Source organism: Phocoena sinus, chromosome 1, assembly GCF_008692025.1.
Source record: "Phocoena sinus isolate mPhoSin1 chromosome 1, mPhoSin1.pri, whole genome shotgun sequence".
Lineage (NCBI taxonomy): Eukaryota > Metazoa > Chordata > Mammalia > Artiodactyla > Phocoenidae > Phocoena > Phocoena sinus.
Window position 1 is genome coordinate 165,128,847 of NC_045763.1, and position 18,860 is coordinate 165,147,706.

Below are 18,860 nucleotides of genomic sequence, written 5' to 3' on the forward strand. Positions count from 1 at the left end.
AAGTATGCTTCTAATAGATACAGACCTCCACCTCTGGGCTTATTTTCCTCAAAGGAGCCAAAGGCTATCTGAATTAAGGGAAAGAAACTAGATTAGAGCATGCCCTTCCCTGCCTTCATCCTTAAAGGTATCAATAAATCAGGCTTTACCTTTGGGATTTCACATATACACAGAGCAATTTTTAATGCACAGCCACTTAAAAATAACTTCTTTCCACTTATCTGCTGATGTTTAAAATTTCTTTAAGAAGATAATTATTTTCCTATGATAATTATGGATAAAAAAGCACTTAAAATGAAAATTAAAAATTTAAAGAAGAAAAGGAAGAAATATATCAATAGGTTTAACAGTGTTTTCCCCTTTGTTTATAATGAAAGTGTTATTTCTGCTATGGAAAAAAATTTAGAATAAAATTTTTTAAATTGGCTTGATTAAGCATTATCTTTCAAATTTTCTTCCTAAAATACAATTAATCTACAATTGTAAATAAGTCATATCAATTCACCAGTCTATCAAAATTGAAAAGACAAGACCAGTGGTCTTGAAAGGAGATAATCACTAAGTAGAAACAGCACAGGAATGGAAAGAAAGACCAAGTTCACCAAGACAAGTAAAAATGACTGTTACCAATGTCCAGTGAGAGAACCAGCATAGCATAGTGTGTTAAGGGTGTGAGCTCTGGTACTAGAATGTATGGGTTCAAATCCCAGCGCTGGCTCTTCATAGTTATAAACTTAGGGTACCTAAGGGAGGTATCTTAACTTCTCAAAGCTTTAGCTGCTTTATCTGGAAAATGAGGATACTAGAAGTCACTATCACATAAGTTGTTTTTAAGTTCAAATGACACAATGCCTTTAGCATAGAGGTTGGCACATTATAAACACTCAATAAATGTTACCCTAAAAAAAAGACACTATTAATATGCGGCGATAAATTTGAACATACAGCTCTTTGGGCACACTGTTAAGTAGCAACACTCCTACTGAGCTGTAGGGCACAAAACTATGGAGTTCCATTGGCTTTCATGAAGATATCATTTCAATCATGACCAATGCATTACACAGAAGCTTTGTAAGGGTTAACATTAATATTATAGACTATAAAGGAATAATCAGGCAACAGCCATCTAGAAATGCATGAACACTGAAGCTGGCACAGATGTGAATCTGAATGTTATTCAACCTCTGAGTTTCATTTTTCTTTTCTTAAAATGAAGATAATACCACTTATCTGACAAAGTTGTTAGAATAACAGAGAATAATTCATGTGACATGCTTAGCACAGTGTCCAGCACATTATAAGCAACCAATAAATGATATTAAGATAACTATGATGATAATAGGCACTTTTCTTCTCTTATAATCAGATAACAAGAGAAGAAATGGAATGAGACTATTCTATTTCTTTAAAAAAAAATGCCCGGGCTGTTTCTTTTTAAAAAAAAGAAAGTCAGAACCACTACCCATTATTACTTGGAATGCAGTTCTTTCTGAGAGCAGGCTGAAATATATACAATATCTCATTCCTATTCTTCCACAAAGTCAATTTGAATGGATAAGTGAATGAATGAATCAATGAATAAATTAAGTAAATAAATAAATCACCAAAATGACTTCATCAATTACTGATTAATTCATACTGATTAATTCATTAATTAATACTGAGACTGCTGAAATATAGCCACTTTGGTGACATACTATGGTTGCTACCCATAACTAGAAACTCCTCACCAAGCCACAGCTGATGGAGCAGTAGAGGCATAAAGTAGAGATGGTATTAGAAGAGTTTCAGCTTTGTTCTGCAATGTTCTAACTCTCTCTTATTATAAGAAAGAGAATTATTACTAGGATTAATATATCATATATAGTGGAATAAAAAGATATTAGCTTTAAGTGAAAGAAGCCAGTCACAAAAGGTCTCATATTGTATGATTCCATTTATATGAAACGTCCAGAACAGGCAAACCCATAAAGACAGAAAGTGGACTAGTGCTTGCCTAGTGGTGAGGCAGGGAAGGAAGGGCAAGGAGCAGAATGAGGAATGACTGCTAGTGTGTACGGGGTTTCCTTGGGGAGTGTTAAATTTTTTCCAAAATTAGATGTGATGGTTACACAACCAAATGCGAATAAACAAAAAACCACTGATCATGTATTCTGATCATGTATGTTTTCTGACTTTTCTTTTTCAGGAATGTCAGTAGTTAAAGCTCCAGGACTTGGTTCTGTAAAAAGTATTTTTTTACAAAATAAGCTGGCAATGTGACACACTATTACAAAACTTGCTAAAAAAAGAAATTGTATCACCATCACCAAAAAGTAGTATCTACCCCTTAAAGTAATAAATCAATAATGCCTAGGTTTATCTCAAAATCATGATCTCTCATTTCAGTGATATGATTAATGATTTACACACCTTGAAAATGAAATTTCTGCTAAGATGAGGACTGAATGACTCAAAGAAATCATATCCAAACTTATTACCTACTAAGAAAAAAAGAGTCCACATAAGAATGTATGTTCTACATGCTTGCGCTAGCTTTTATTTGTGGCTGTACTGCACACTAAGATACTTGAGACCCTTCTGCAGTGGACACTATGGTTCACTGCTCAGGTCTTGTGCCTAAAGACTCCATCCCCCAGTTGCCAAGAATGTCAGCTACTGTTGGCTCACAGCCAAGAGTCACACCAGGAATTGCCCTCACCCAAAGCACCCCATCACTAGGGGGAGGTGGAGTACTATTAGCCCCTGGTAGGGGGTAGTACAGTTGTTAAAACTTTCACAACTAGTGATCTGGGATGAAACACCAGTAAAAGGGGAATGCACTGATGGATATCACATCTCAGGCTTTGAGAAGTTAGGGGAAAGCAGTAATTACAAGAACTATGCAATCAGATGGCTCTTGTTGGGGGCTACTGGTGCAATGTGCAACTGACTGATTAATCACCAATGGAAGGTACAGTACAAAAGTCAAAGGACGTCCTCGGCAGCATATAAAGAGCCTCTCATCTCCAACAACAACAACAAAAACAAAAACTGAAGCTTGGGCCCAGGACTGAACACAAGGGTAGCTGAGCTCCAGGCTGAATTTTCAATCCCCTCAAATCAGCTACACCAAGGTCAGCGTTCTGTTAGGAAGGCATGGAACCCTAAGACTTAGCATGAGGACATTTGGGTGATGTGCTTGAAAATCGTGAATCTCCAGATTTCCAGGAACTATCTGATCCTGAGGAATTAGCATTTCCCTTGCCTGAAGATGATGCAGAGGTTTCTACCTTACAAGATAACCTATGTCCTCCAGGATCAACCTCTACTTCCCCTCCGGGCCTCTAAACCAATCACAAATAACATGCTTGGGAAGGGCTGAATGTGCTGAGGAAGAAAGGGACTATATGCTGAAGGAGCTGCAGGACTGACTTAGCCAACATGTACCCTCAGCAGCTGGAAAAGTACATGTAGGGCTGGATCCTGAAGACGCTGGATCAAGGGAGATGGAATATAAAGTTGGATAAAGGGGAGCTATCTAGGTTTCCTCCCATGATACAAGATTTAACATCTTGACAATGACCCTGGAAAAGATACCACCCCACAGCTAAGATGGCTCTTAAAAGCTTGGAATAAGTGAAGGTCCACAATAAGTGATGGAAAAATGCCAGAACTACTGCGGCAGACAGTAAAGTGAAGCAATGAAAGGTTCAGAGAAGTCGGGATCCCAGAGAGCATATACCAGGTATGGCTGAAAAAGCTGCCTGCCAACCATACTCCACAGGAGGGTCCAGAGGTCATTACATTCCCCAAAGCAGTAAGAAATGCACTGCTGAGAAGGGCACCAGTATTGCTCAGCTCAGTGGTAGCTGTCCTTGTTAGGCCAGTTTGACCAGAGGAAATACTGTTAGAGGGCAGGATCCCCTGAGGTACAAAGACCTGGCCCCATGCCTGGATTTGGGATATCTCTGAAGGTTGATCCCAGGTCCAGAGCTCCCCACAGAATTGAAGTCTTAGTTGCAACTGCACTACGAGTTAGCTTCTCCCTCTGCTCAATCCTGCTTCACAATCCTTCACTTCCCTACTGGTGTTGTTGCCAAGAGAATCACCTCAAAAATCTCCTGCATGCAAAACTCTGCCTCAAATCTCTATTCCCTGGAGAACCAGATCTAAAACAATCTTAAACATCTCACAAATGCTGGATGAAATAGAACAAACATTCCCTTAAATACATAGAAGGAAATTAAGTACTGAAAGGCCAAAACTTAGACAGGAACTGAAAACCGGAGCAGTAAGCATGAATTGATTGTGGTTGCTGTGGGGAGATATGCTAGTTTCTATAATCAAGAGGCTTGAATTTTAACACCTAACAAGCAGCTGGAGATGAGGCCTTAACCTTGAGAGACAGAGAGTTAGAATAAAACCCCTCATAAAACCAAGTTACCCAGCAAAGAAGCTTAACTATCTTGGCCAGGGTTCTAAACAGACAAAAAAAAAGTCTACACTGAGAACTTGAACTGTGGGCCAGCCTTTACAGAGGTTTGAAGTTCAAATTCATACTGCCTGCATAGTTCAAGAAATCCGAGGTTTGAAACTTATAAAAAAGACTGACTGCAAGCCAATACTACCCCTGGATACCTAGCAAAAACAAATATAAAACTACTCTGGACCTACAGAATTCCCAAAAATAAAGCCTCACTAAAGATGAGCTTATAATCCAAATTTACAAAGCACATGAAGAAATAACCCACCATGAGGGAAACAGAAGACACAAAAAACAACAGAATTAGACAATAAAAACTTCAGTTAATAGTACAGAGAGCACTTATAAAGTATGCTTAAAATTATTTAAAAACATAAAAGACATTATAAAACATATCAAACCAAAAAAAAAAAAAAAACATATCAAAAAGGCCAGACAGATTTTGGAGGGAACATAGAGTTTTATAAGCACTGAAATAAAAAGAAAATATACATTGGGTTAAACTGCAGATTAGACACAGCTTAAGAAATCATTAATTTAAAAAAGAAAAAGCTTAGAAAATTACTCTGAGTGCAGATGGAAAATGAAAAAATGGCATTAAGAAATACAGAGCATAGGATAGAAGATCCAGTAACATCTTACAGCAAATCAAGAAGAGAATAGAATGAAAAGCAATACTTGAAGAAATAATAGGTGAGGATTTTCCAAAAATGATGGAAGGCATTAATCATCAGATTTAGGAACCTCCAACATAACCTATCCCACTAAGACGCATTATGAAGAAACTAAAAAAACCAAAGACAAAGAGAGTATCTCAAAAGCAATCAAAAAACACTGCCTCAAGATGAAGAAACTAAATGGCATACTGCAAACTAAAATTAAACACAGTAAGACATTAAGAAGGCTCTATGCTGATATTACTGTCATTCAATAAGCACATCTGGAAAAAAGAAAGGGAGATGAGATGACACAGCATGTGAAAGAAGGAACCATAGAACACTTCTTCCTCTCAGGAGACAGACAGCTTGTCAAGCAGTAAAAATACAATTCTTTTTCTTCTCAGGCTTCATTAAGATGAGAGAAGGGAGGTAAAGAAAACTGAAAGAAGGAGGGAGGGAGGGAGATGAAAAGTTCCTTTTCTTTAGAAGAGACTAAAATAGAATAGGTAGAATAAAAAAGGTAGAATTTTTTAAAAAAAAAGGTAGAATAAAAAAGTCTCTAAAGACAAAAGAATTATTGGGAGAAGAATTGTATGAAACAAATTCTCAAGAAAAGCCTCTAGGATGAAGACAAAGATGGTTTGTTCATGGGTAAGACTAGTGAAATTTGAAAAATTATGGGAAATTAATTTATAAAAAGCATAATGATATAAAATATAAAAATGATTATATAGTGATCAAAGCAGGGAGATTAAAACTAAACACAGTAATGGATACTGTGGTTGCCTTCCCAATGACCATGGCCCCTACTTTGCTTTAGTAGTACTACTCCTGCCTCACACAACCTATATGTTTGGAGTGAATACAACCACCCTCACTCTAGCAATAAGGCATAAGACTCAGGTGCAAGGTGTTCAGTATAATATCCCCCACTTCACCCTGACGTCTGGAGATGTTTTCTGGGAACTTCTGGGAAAGAACACCTCTCCTCCTCTGTATGATGTGGTATGAAATATGACGCCTAGAACTGCTACAGCCATTTTGCAACCATGATGAAAGCCAGCCTAAAAACAAAATCAGCATGAAGATTAGAGCAGAGCTGAGAGAACTACAGAGAAACAGAGCCAGAGTCTTGATCAAATAGCACCTGAAGACTGACCTATCTCTATAAACTCTCCGGTTAAGTAAATGAAAGAAATCCCCTTTGTTTTAGCTAGTTAGGTTTTCTGTTATTTGCAACTAGAAACATTATCTGATATATAGGATATAAGGTTAAAGCACTATTTATCACTAAAATTTCCACTGATTTAGACTCAATACAAGTTTTAGACTAGAAATTTAAGATGTCATACAGAAATGGCTTAGAAAAAAAAATAAGAATATGCTTGACATGGGAGAGTTTTAGCAGTCACAAGAATGCAATTTGCAAGAGCCAGGAAAACTTGAGCATTCCAAACACCAGAGGTCCTGCATGTGCTAACACAATTGTGTAGAAAAGGGTAAAGATGCTGGAGCCAGAGAGAAAACAAGACATTCTTAAATGAGGTTTGCCTCTGAAGAAACCCAGAGAGCATCAAACTACTTCCTCTTACCAGTCTTTTTGTTTTTATGCTATTTTATTTAAACTTTGTTTACTATTTTTAAAAACTGAAAGATTTCTGGTTAAAAGATAATACATACATTTATCTCCACTCGCTCCCAAAACTCCACTAAAAAGACAGTAAAGGAAAAAACGTTTAAGTATTAAATACTTAGGATAAAAACAGGAGGAAATTAAAGACAAAAGAAATTAATAAAATTTTGGAAGATGGAAAGCAAAGGGGTGAATATTTTCTGACTTAGCAGAACAGATAAAATTGAAACCTAACTATCTGTAGTTAAGAGAAGGATGCCAACAAGAAAATAATTCACAATAAAGAATCTAGAAAGGCATAGAATGGAGCAGTTATGAGTGGGGCTAAAATCAGGAGGATGACAGAAAGTTTGCATAAGGAACAGCTAGACACTCCTTTCCAATTCTCCAACTAACTCTCACTCTGGCAAGATAAAAGCACTTACTCTCTGGTAAAACTGAATCTGACAGACTTGACTTAGGGACTAAAGGCACTGAGTGTGAGGATAAGATACTGTACAGAAAACAAGGAGAGTAAATACAAGTTTACATACTAAGCAGTGAGATGAACCCCTACTCCCCAGCTCTCTTCTCCTACTCAACTGCCATAAACTGATGGCCAGCCTTTTACTGTCTACGGAGGAGACAAAGATTCCTCCTTGGGAAGACAAATCAGTCGAAGACAAACGATTGTTAGTTTTAAGAATCAGAGATGTCTCAATAAAATGAATCTGGTCTTCAACTAACAGCCCTAGAGTGAAACCCATGCACACAGAGTTTCCACTAAGATTTTCAGCATTAATTAAACATTTGAGGAACAATTGAGAAATGATTCTATCATGAAAAAAAAGAAACCAAATCAGATAGAAAAACCAAAAAAAATTATACAGTACACAAAGAAACCGTTTTTTAAAATCTAAAATTCAGTGAGATGAGATGAAATTGTATCCATAAAACAAGAACAGGGGATTATCTAAAGAAAAACTCAGAAAACAAGAAAAAGCTTTTTAAAATTTTAAATGCGAGCAGAAACTTAAAATATATATATAACAGTAAGACTGAAAATAAAGCTGAGAAAATCTCCCAGACACTAGAAAATTAGATCAAAATCCAGGAGATCCAATATTAGACTATAGAAATTCTAGAAGACAGAAAAAGGAGCAGAAGATATTATCAAAGATATAATAAAAGAAAATTTCCCATAAATTCCAAGAAAAATAAGTTATGGGGAAAAGTGAATGTAATCATAATAATCACTTTGTGGCTCAGCTATGAATGATACATAATTATAATAATGAAGACAGTGACTAACCAAAAATTGTACTAACTATTATGGGAGAAGAAAGTTGAGGGGGAGAGGGAAAGAACTGATGGTGGGGGGGTGGGTATAAAAGAGCTAAATCTTCATTTGCCTTATTAAAAAGTCAACACAGAGTGACTAAAATTGAAAAATTAAGAAATGAGATCATAAGTAACATTGAAAAATATGGAAGTAAATACCAGAAGAAACTGCTAAAAGAGAATTAAAAATAATTGCCTCTGGGGATAACAACCCAAGGTTGAGAAGAAGTTAGCCAAGGATCAATGTTTTTCATTACACACTTTACCTCATTACTTGAGTCTTTAACATTAATTAAACTTACAAACTAACCTTCATAAGAGACAACATTTTATAACATTAAGTAACATAAAAGAATGGAAACACTTTAATATTAAATATTTTAATCTCTCCATTCATTTTTACATTCTTTTATATCTTAAATTGTAAATTTTTCTCATACAGGTCCTCTTACCCATTTCTTATTATTTCATTCTAGATAAAGTATATTTTTGGTTACTATTACGAATGACGCCACAAAAATTTTGTTCTCTAACTGGTTGCTGCTAGTTATTTTACATCTTTTTAATTGAAAGGACCCTTGTTTTTAATTTTCTTAAACCCACTGATGATAGAAATCATTTTCATGATCTTTATATTTAGCATTGTGCCTCACCACAACAGGTAGAAAGTAAATATTTAACAAATAATAGAAAACACTGACAGAGCACTTACTATGTGTCACACACTTAGGCAATTTATAATCTCCAGTCTTCACAGCTCTTTAAGGCAGTGTTTAGGCAGACTGTAACAAACTGTTAACAGCTGTAACAAAGGAAAACAAAAATACAAGGGTTTAAATAAGATAGAAGTTTATTTCTCTCTCACATAACAGTTTGAAGGTAAGTGAGCAATCTAGGGCAGGTAAACAGCTCTGCTCCAGGGAACCCAGACTAGCTAGTCGGTTGTGCCATCTTCATCAACTGGCGTCCATCTCTGGATCCAAGGCTTCTGCTTCAATTCTAGTCATTTCCCAAAGAGGACATCCAGGGCAAATGACCTTCTCTTTAAGAAGATGACCCAAAAAGTTGTCCACATCTCTTCCTTTAACATCCTAATGTCCCAAACTTAGTCACAGGGCCCCTTTTAGGTGCATCTAGCTGAGAAATGCAGCTGTAGTTGGGTGGTCATGGCTGGCTAAAACTTGGGGCAGAACTGGGGATTCCATTTCTCAAAAGAAAAAAAAAAAAAGAATGGCTCTTAGGGCATAGTTGGCAGTCTTTGTCACAGGTATGTAATCTCTACTTTATAAACGTAGAAACTGAAAATCAGAACTATTTGCCTAAGGCCACATAGCTAAAAATAATTAAGCCAGGATTCAACTCCACCTTGATCCTATACTATTTCCACTAAATCATGTTAAATAACAATAGGAATGCATATATATTGTAAAATTTCTTACTAAATGTGACAGAACTGGATTGGTTCTAACCAAATAGTCCTGGGTGTCCAGCAGTAGCAGCCTCTCCACCCACACTGGTATCAGCCTTCCCACCTCTGAGGGGATTAACCCCACTCTGCCTAATGAAACAGTAATGGTCTCCCCAGAGGGAGCTGCCATGTAAGACAATGCTGACTCACCTCCACCACCCCTCTTTTCTTCTAGATTTATAACTAGACTCAAGTCCTAGCAGGTCCCTAAAGGTGAGGTACAAAGTGTGACCCATGAGGAGGTGTGCTACATGCACTCCGAAAGAACTATTTGGGTTTTCTAATGTATGCAAGCAGAAACCCACAGAACATGTCTGGGAATGGATATTTAAGGGTGTGGGATAATAGTACAAGGAACATAAAGTTGAATCAGGCTGAATTTCTTGATATGGGCTCACTAAGCAAAGATTCTGCATCTAATGTTGCAGCTGGGGGCATCAGAAAGGGCTCTAATAGTTTGAACGGTTGGCTGAAACATCAAAAGATGGCCCACCATGAGCAAATTTAAAATACCTGACCCCTGGGTCCCCTTTGATTTAATGCACAAGGGACTCAAAGGCTTAGGGAAACTGGAATGTTAGAGTGAATTGTCAAATAAGACCTACTCACACATAATGGGAGGGTCCAGAAGACACACCTTTCACCAATACTCTGAGAAATAAATTTGTGAGAGGAGCCCCAGCATCCTTGAAGAGCTTTCTGATTACTCTTCTCTGTAAGCCAGACCTTACACTGGGAACTGCAACCATTCAACCAGAAAACCTAAATGTAATGGGAGTAATTGGGTCCCAGGGTGGCAGGGGCCAAGTGGCAGCACTCAGCTGCCAAAGGCAAGGTGGGCATAGTTACCGTAATGACAACAGTCAAAGCAGCGATTAGAACAGTATGATTCATACAGACCTACGGTGTTGGCTAATCATGGTATTGCTAGAAGTGAAATAGACAGAAAGCTTACTAACTCCTTACTTGATCTGAATAAGCAAAAAAGTCTGTCAAAGGAACAAAATTCTAACTCAAATCATAAAAACAGAGTCATGGCCCCTCAATCAATTCCTAGACTTGAGCCAGTTTACAGACCCAAACCCCGTAAATGAAAGGGAGCCTGGTTCCCTTGAGAAAGGACCCCAATACACTACAAAAATGTATACTGTTAATCGTTCTCCCAGCCCTCCCAAAGGACCTACAGCCTTTTACCAGGGTAACTATGGACGGTGGAAAAGAAAATAATGAGACCTCTCAGGGACACTGATTCCAGAAGACCCAAAACTACGGCCCTCCAGCAACAGTAAGGGCTTATGGAGGACAGGTTACCAATGGAGTTTTTAGCTCAGGTCCATTTCACAGAGGGCCTAGTGGGTCCCCAAACCCATCCTGTGGGTTCTCCAGTTCCAGAATGCATAATTGCATTACACATACTTAGCAGATGGCAGAATTCCCACATTGGCTCCTCCCTGACCTGTGGAGTGAAGGTTATCATGTTGGGAAAGGCGGAAGCCATTAAAGCTGCCTCTACCTAGGAAAATAGCGGATCAAAAGCAATACCACATCCCTGGTGGGACTGCAGAGATCAGGCCACCATCAAGGACTTGAAAGATACAGGGGTTGTGATTCCCACCACTCCCTATTCAACTCTCCTATCTGGCCTGTGCAGAAGACAGATGGATCTTGCAGAATGATGGATTATGGTAAGTTTAACCAAGCAGTGACTCCAATTGCAGCAGCTGTACTAGATGTGGTTTCATTGCTTGAGTAAGTTAATACATCCCCTGGTACATGATATGCAGCTATTGATCCGGCAAATGCCTTTTTCTCCAGACTGTCCGTAAGGCCCACCAGAAGCAGTTTGCTTTCAGCTGGTAAGACCAGTTATACATCTCCACTGTCTTACCTCAAGGGTATATCAACTCTCCAGGTCATAGTTTACTTCACAGGGATCTTAACTGTCTTTCCCTTCCACAATATATTACACTGGTCCATTACACTGATGACCTGACACTGACTGGAATAGTGAGTGAGAAGCAGCAACTACTCTAGACTAATTGGTCAGACATTTGCATATCAGAAGGCAAGAAATAAATCCGACTAAAATTCAGGGGCCTTCTACCTCAGTGAAATTTCTAGGGGCCAGTGGTGTGAGGCATAAGATATCCCTCCTGAGGTGAAAGACAGGTTGCAACATCTGGCCCCTTCCACAACCAAGAAAGAGGCACAACGTTTAGGGAGCCAGTGTGGATTCTGGAGGCAACACAGTCCTCACTGGGGTGTGTTATCCTGCCCATTTACCAAGTGGCTGAAACAGCTGCTGGTTTGAGGGGGGGCCCAGAACCAGAGAAGGTTTACAACAGGTTTAGGCTGCTGTGCAAACTGCTCTGCCACTTGGGGCAAATGATCCAGCAGATCCCATGGTGCCTGAAGGGTCACTGGCAGGTAGGGATGCTGTGTGAGCCTTTGCAGGTCCCCACAGTGGATCACGGAACAGGCCTTTAGGATTTTGGAGCGAGATCCTACATCATCTTCAGATAACCATTCTCCCTTTACAAGACAATTTTTGGCCTGCTACTGGGCCTTAGTAGAAACCAAATGCTTGACCATGGGCTACCAAGTTACCAAGAGACTTCAGCTGCACATCATGAACTGAGTGTTATCTGACCCACCAAGCCCTAAAGCTGGGCGTGCACAGCAACACACCATTGTCAAGGTAAGTAGAGATTCTAGACTTCTGACTTCCATTCCAGTGCTCTTTTCACTATCCTATTCTATCTTCCAGTGAAAGTAAGGTTTGTCCTGTCACAATTACAATCATTCCCAGATGTTAAACGGTTTAAACGATAATTTTTTCTTTCAAGTGATAATAAAGCTCTAGTCCCAAGTAAATCCTAAAGTTTGGTCACACATTACTACTTCTCTACATTTACTGAGAATTCATCAAGCAATGTTATCTTACCAACATAAAGCTAAAGAAGGAAACCTTCGCAGTCACAGTAGTTTCCCTGTACTAATATTTCTAAACTCTAGTGTGCTCACTTACATCATTAGAAAGAAGAATTTAAGCCTGATTTTTTTTTCCCAGTTGTGTTTACCTTCATGGTCACTAAAAGTTCCCAGTACCAAGTTGGTGCTCAGAGAATGAAACACCATATTCCTTCTATCTCAAGAGTCAAAATTATTCATACGTAACTACAAGCTCTATTTGCTTTATTTGATACTTTTTGCTACTATCCTAAATACAAAATAGAAATCCATAATGCCTGCTGAATTAAGCTAAATTTCTAAATAGATGCCAAAGTTACCTAAAAGAAGTATAAAATTTACAACTGCACACCATTTCTTTCAAGTTTATCTTCTTCCCACCCTAGTAACAAAGTCCGCACTGAGATGTTTCCAAATGTATCTGACGTTTTGTTTTTAAACAAAATATATTTTAAATAGTTTGGGGAAAAAAATTTAATATTTGCAAGGCAACAACTTACTTACTTTGCCCAGATCATCAAGCACAGTAGTGATCATTAGGGTTGGAAAATCAACTGTATTACCAAAGATGGGCAGGGGGTGGGGGGAGTAGATGACAACTCCAGTACAGAGAGAAGATGATATAACTGGTATATCTTATAGCCTGACTCCAATTTAGTTGGAGAGGACTATTAGTTATCTTTGTGAGGGATACAAATATAACCCAAGTAAAATTAAAGAATAAATGACCCTTTCAAAATTTGAAATTATATTTTTTTCAATGAAGCTGCTTATGAGAGCTAATATATACCTTTAGAGTTACTGCAAATAATTCAACACAACTAATATGGTGTCTTGCTCTCTCACAGATCTAGGAAAGAACACAGTATATATTTAATCGAAAAATAAATATTGAAACTCCCAAGAGTGACACTCATATGAGTTAGCGCTCATATTATATTAATGGAATGTACTGCCAAATGATATACAAATAGTTAGACATTAAGCCTAGATCAAAAAATACTACCCATCACTAACTGAATCCCTGCTGTGCACCTGGCACTGTATTTGGCACTTTAAATATTTCTCCACCCCAACAATTTTGCAAGGTATTTTTCTATTTTACAGCTGATAAAAGATTCAAAAGAAATTGACTAACCTGCCAAATATCACATAGCTCACATGTAACAGAGCCAGGATATGAGTCAATAGTTCACTTTCAGGAAAACTAACCTGAAGGATATACTTAGTTTACTAAAAAGAGTCATAGGAGCATGTTTTTAAAAATATAAAGTCTTAACTATCAGTATACAAACACTGTAAACATACATAAAAATACAAAGAGGGTAGCATTTTGAAAGCATGCAGCCTGGATGACACGTCAAATGTGTAAGCAAAGTCTGTACTATGTGGCTGTGACAGAATGTCTCCACAGTAAAGCTTCGTGTACCCCATTATGAGCTAGGTTATCTTTCCTGGACCCAAACCAAACTCCTTCTCTGGATTCTCCACTGAACTGCTAAGCCTGTCTGTGTCTGCCTAGCTTTTACCCTAATATTTTTCTTTTCAATATGTGTGTCCTCCAGATTCCCATCTACTATCTTCCTCCTTTTTATCTGAGGCAGACAGAGAACCTGTTGTTAACTTCCCACCTCTTTACATTAGGGATTAGCCCACAATGAGTTAGCTTATCTATCCAGCCATAGAATGGGTGCTATGCTCTGTTATCATTTTTTCCTAAGATGGAGAAGGAATAATCAAACTTCTGAGGAAATAGGGAAACAGAAAAAAAAAATGGTAAAAGTTCTTACACTTAAGAGAACACGAGATAAGCACAACTGTATAAAAATGCTGGGTACACAGTGCTGCAACAAACAAGGTCCTGCCCTCACAGAGCTCACAACTTCAAGACCTGTGCCTTAGCATTGTGGGTACTTGTGACACACTGCCTGCCTCCAAAGACTCACAATCTACCAATGACACTTCACATTTCAATAGCTCTTTAGAACTTTATAAAATTCTCTCTTAGCATCTTATTTAAGTTTCACTGCAACAACCTGAAATAGAAATAACTATCCTTCCCTTTATTAAAGAGAAAATAGATTAAGAACAACAACATGTTCTGCACATAGTGACACCGATAGTAAGAGGAGGAGCCAAGAATCAAGCCCAGGTCCTCTGGCTCCAATTCTACTTCACTAAGGGTCTCTGAGGAGGAGTCTGGTTTCTGTCAAGTGAATTTAGACCCCAATTCATAACATGAAATGAATGCCTCATACCCCAACATCATATCATAGTTTCACACAGTCATGGCAAAGCAGTGGTCTTATGAGGAAAGCGGTCAGGAACCAAAGGGACACAAATTCTAAAGACTGAGGCACAGCAGCAGGCCTGAGCCCTTCCTACTCCCTTCTCCGCAGGCCAAACCCCGTTTACCACTCTCCGTTATAAGTCTCGCCACGCAGTTTGAATACGTAACTAAACTGTCCAACAACAGTGTTAAAGATCAAAAAGTATGACCATTATTATGGTCATAATAAGCAAGGTACAAGAGAGTAGTTGTGGGCTATCCAAACGTTAAATACTGTGAACCCAAGATCAGAGCCCATGAAGTGTCCCTGAACAAAAAAGGAAATAGTCTGGAAGGACCTACATAATACCCACACTTTTGCCAGTCTAATATCTGCTGCTGTGAGGTTGTACTTGTGACTTATCTCAACTATCCATACCACTTCATTAAAGGTTTATTCTCAAAGACAGGGATCTCTTCCACTTTCAGTCTGTATTGGGCTGTGGAGGCTATGATTCTGGCTGTCCAGCACGCTTTCCAAACTCACTTTTATGATTAAGAAAACAACAGCAATGACAAAACAAACAGACATCAAGCCACCTTGTCTTTGTGAAAATTATTACCCATTACATGTGGTACGGGTAGGGTTGTCAAACACAGAGCCCTCGATGTTTCCATTCCATTCCTTGAATGGGTACAAGACTGTTCGGATTAACTGTGATTTCTCTGGGGTGCTTTTCGATTTTATCTTTAACTTATTTAAATTTAAACTTAAAATCTTAATCTAGGGCTTCCCTGGTGGCGCAGGGGTTGAGAGTCCGCCTGCCGATGCAGGGGACACGGGTTCGTGCCCCGATCCGGGAAGATCCCACATGCCGCGGAGTAGCTGGGCCCGTGAGCCGTGGCTGCTGAGCCTGCGTGTCAGGAGCCTGTGCTCCACAGCGAGAGAGGCCACAACAGGGAGAGGCCTGCGTACCGCAAAAAAACAAACAAAAAAAAAAAAAAAAAAAAAATCTTAATCTAATTTATCTTGTGTTTATTTTAACTTTAACTTAAAATTAATTCAACAGTACCCAAAAGAAAGCAAAATTATATAAAACAATCCTTCATTTAAAAAATCCTCAACTGAAAAACTGCTAAGTAAAATAATAAAATTTTTGTTAGTGATGAGAAGATAGTTTTCTATATATTTTATGATCAGTAACCCAAAACGCAGGTTCTTTCTTATAAGAACTATTAAGACCTTAAACATTAGAAAATTTGATAAAATCAATGACACAATGATTTAGCAAATTTGTCATCACAAGCCAACCAAGCCCTGTCAGAGCGGGTCCAGACACCTGTGCAAAATTACTAAGCCACTGAGTAGTAGTAAATCAGGACTCAAACCTGGAAGGTTAGGCCTTCCAGGGTCTGGGCTCTTACCCATTACCCTATTCTGTTGGTTAGTTAATGAATGGATGATCAATCATCTCACAGTTTCACAAGATTTAGAGTTTCCTCAGGATGGTATTCGATGTCCTACATGTCCCAGCTCCAATCTTATCTTCCCTATTCCCTAAACATGTGTCCCATACACTAAACACACCTGCAATGTCCCGCCTTCACCCCAGCTCCCTCTACTGGGTATTTCCTCCTCTACACCTACGCCTCTCCAAATTCTATCTTCAAATCCCAGCCCAGGTCATTATATGCATGAAGTTTTCTCTAATCTCTTTGTCCTGTGATAATCCCTCTCTCATCTGAACTACTACAACACTTACATTCATCAAGTACAGCTGTGGGGTCTTTAAGGCTAAGGGAGAAGAAGTTATGACTGTTTATAAATTCTATCTAGCATCAAACAGTCTATATGGGCATTTAGCATACATCTGTTAAATTTAAGATACATTTATTATCAAAAAAAAAAAACCACTGCCTCTGATATAATCTTCCCATTTTTTACCTAACTTTAATTCACAATTCCATATATGTATGTGTGTATATAAATGCCAAACTGTGTAATACTTAAAATTGAGTAGTAGCTTTTACCAGATAATAATGCTGAAATTCTCAATGTTGAAATAACCTAGGGAATTCCCTGGCAGTCCAGTGGTTAGGATTCTGTGCTTCCACTGCAGGGGGGAATGGGTTCGACCCCTGGTCTGGGAACAAAGATCCCGGAAGCTGAGCAACTCGGACAAAAAAAAAAAGAAATAACCTAGTTTTTAAGGGAATTATCATCAGAGAAGCATTTCACTTTAGTACAATCAAAGGTCAGTGTATTAAAGATTCTATACAACTAGTATGTATACATATCCTGCAAGAAAAAGGACCCACGAACGATTTTAATACTAAACATATGTTGAAAACACTGCAGGTATCTAAATCCAAGAGGTTCATCAGTCACATGTCACCACAACAACCTTGGCAGGTTCTTCACAAACTCAGATACCATCCTTTAGGGATTAGGCTCCTCCTCCATCAACCCTAAAACAAAAGGACAGGGAGCAGATCTAAATAAAATGCAGAGGTTGCAGTCTCACAGATGCTGACATACTGTCATCTCTGACAGCTGCCAATTACCATACACGCTATTAGATTTATAAAAATGTAACGGTCTAATAGCCATGGAACAAAGCTAAATCTGCTAATGGCAGGGACCATGAGGGCAAGACCAACCAAAAAGTACTATAGAAATCTTTCCATTGAAACTTGCTTTAAAGAAAGCGGAAGAAAGGAAGAAAGGAAAGGAGGGAGGGAAATAAGTTCCAATACGCATACACAAATTGTACAATCTTCCTTTCATGGCAATGACCCAAAAAATAAAAAATGAAATCTACTTGCAAAGAGTCCTTTGAAAAGCCGCTTGACTTCATGGTCAAGTTATGTGATCTGTAAGACTTGAAGATACTCAAGTCAGTGATAAACACCAAATCACATGACCCATTGATTAAATCACTTTTCCCATTGAGGAAAATGCACGGAAATATCTGTCTGGAGTTTATACTGGCTGTGCAAATGAATGTACTTAGTCATTACTCAACATCACCACTCACAAAGCAAGCAACTGTTTCCCTTTGAATGCTCATCTTTTCTATTAGCACTAACAAAGTCACTGCCAAAAACACTAAATTAACACCGCCCACTACAGAAATAACTTAAACATTAATCTTAACCCATTAAAAAAATATGGGTTAAGCATCTTTTCAATTAAAATATTATTTTTACAGTGTTTATCTAGTGAGCAAAGGAAAACACATACATATTAAATAGATAATCATATCACAAGTTTATACGAAAGACGAGAATATAGAAAACACTGCTCTAAAGTTATTTTCTACTTCTAGATGTCCTCCTAATATTTATTGCTAAATAAGGAGAACAAGTAAAAAATAGTACAGGCACTATTTTTCACAATGCATGATTTTCTCACTTGAAGATCAATTAAAACACACATGAGAAAAATTTCTCTTGTATAAATATTTTATAAAAAAGGAAAAACTATTTTTGAGCCTAAAATGTATAAAGAGAACTGATAAAGTATGGTTATCATCTCTTTGAAGATTACTGAGGCCCTTGAAGAAGTCCACAGAACAAACTCTGCAATATTCCAATACAAAAAAGTTTTTACATGTTCATTGTAATTTCAGACTAATGTTATAAATCTTCTTAGAGTATATGCTCCTACCTGAGCTTTACAAGTGGCAATCCATGCTCATATCAAGTAATCCTTAGTTCATGTTTATCTCAGAATAAGATGCAAAAGAAAACAATACTTAATGTCCCATTAAAAGATTTGTTTTCAGATTTTTTTTTTCTTCCTCCAGAGGGCAGTCAATATAAGCCTCCAGTAAAGGGAGTTTTTTTTTTAAGTTTTTTGGAAAGTGATTTGGTGGAAACCATTTGGTCTTGTAGGAGAGGAACCCCTCCAAGTTCTCAGCTAGGTCGCCATAACAAAAGATAGATTAACAAGAAAAAAGCATACAAATTTACTTAATATAAATTTTATGTGACACAGCAAACTTCATAAGGAAATAAAGACCAAAGAAATGGTTAAGTCTGAGCGTTTTTATACTAGGTTTGATGAAGAGTAG

The 18,860-nt window shown here is 37.9% G+C and overlaps 1 protein-coding gene across 2 annotated transcripts in view; it reads right to left on the reverse strand.

Moving 5' to 3' along the window:
- Positions 1-18,860, reverse strand: part of DISP1 (dispatched RND transporter family member 1) — a 207,214-nt gene that overhangs the window by 159,591 nt on the left and 28,763 nt on the right. Inside the window, exon 2 of one of the 2 annotated variants that reach the window (XM_032638218.1) lies at positions 8,790-8,879. The exons of the other annotated variant lie outside the window; for it this stretch is intronic. The gene's annotated coding sequence lies outside the window, so the exon portion shown is untranslated. The remainder of the gene's footprint in view (positions 1-8,789; positions 8,880-18,860) is intronic. 2 annotated transcript variants of the gene reach the window in all.